General features: G+C 40.9%; 1 long non-coding RNA gene across 1 annotated transcript in view; it reads left to right on the forward strand.

Moving 5' to 3' along the window:
- LOC116673124 (uncharacterized) overlaps positions 1-978 on the forward strand; it is a 13777-nt gene that overhangs the window by 2641 nt on the left and 10158 nt on the right. The window contains exon 2 of the long non-coding RNA XR_004327756.1: positions 49-52. This is a non-coding gene — a long non-coding RNA (uncharacterized LOC116673124). The remainder of the gene's footprint in view (positions 1-48; positions 53-978) is intronic.

Consider the following 978-nt stretch of genomic DNA (forward strand, 5'->3'; position numbering starts at 1 on the left):
GGAATATTCCAGAGACAAGTCATGAAACTCAGCATGCAGCAGTCACAGAGTTGTCTGACCCTCCTCACTAAGTTTTACCCTCTTTATTTACTTCAGGACAAAAGCTCATTAAACCTTGTGCCTGTCCTCCTTGTCTCCACAGATGAGATGTGGCCTTCACTCCCATCCTGCAACTGTCTCTCCCTAGGACATCCCGACCTGCTTTAGCAACAACAGTTACACTAAGATTTCAGTTAGTTGCACAAGCAGTGTCCACTTCTTACATGTCAATAATAAAGCATTGGAGCATTATAAGCAGACATAATTATTCACGGTGAATATGTGGTCAATCATACTTCAATATATGGTTTAAACAAATATATTTCCAACAGCGGGAAAAAATATTTGCGTCAGGTTTGATTGCAAAATCATGTTTGGATCATTTGTGTTAAACCACGCTACTCACGGCGGTTCACACCCCCTGGAAACGCCTCAACCCCTGACCTGTGAGCATGCAGACGTGATGCACATATCTTTATGTATTAACTTTCCGAGGATATCTTCATGGAACACAGCAGCTACCATAAACTAAGCTTCACTATGTGTGAGACACGACTTCAGACGTCTGAGAGCAGGTTGAATCTTTTCAAACTGCCGTGAAATGTAAATCTAAATATTTAAAAGAAATATATTTTAAAAAGTACGGATATATAAATCCATTAAAAAACAAACATAGAGACAGACAGTTGGCCAGACAGTGAGTTGAATCTGTGATTGTTTCTCTGTTTTCTCTCTATTGTTCTTTTCCTGTCACTCGTCCCGCGCTCCCATTACTCACCCTGTAAGAATGTGATGTTTAAATTGCTATATGTTCTCCCCTTGGCAACACCAATCTGTCACAGCCATGATTTACAACAAAACCACAGAGTATTCTCTCTCTCTCTTGCTCTGTGTGTGTGTGTGTGTGTGTGTGTGTGTGTGTGTGTGTGTGTGTGTGTG

The sequence above is a fragment of the Etheostoma spectabile genome, chromosome 23 (genome assembly GCF_008692095.1).
Source record: "Etheostoma spectabile isolate EspeVRDwgs_2016 chromosome 23, UIUC_Espe_1.0, whole genome shotgun sequence".
Lineage (NCBI taxonomy): Eukaryota > Metazoa > Chordata > Actinopteri > Perciformes > Percidae > Etheostoma > Etheostoma spectabile.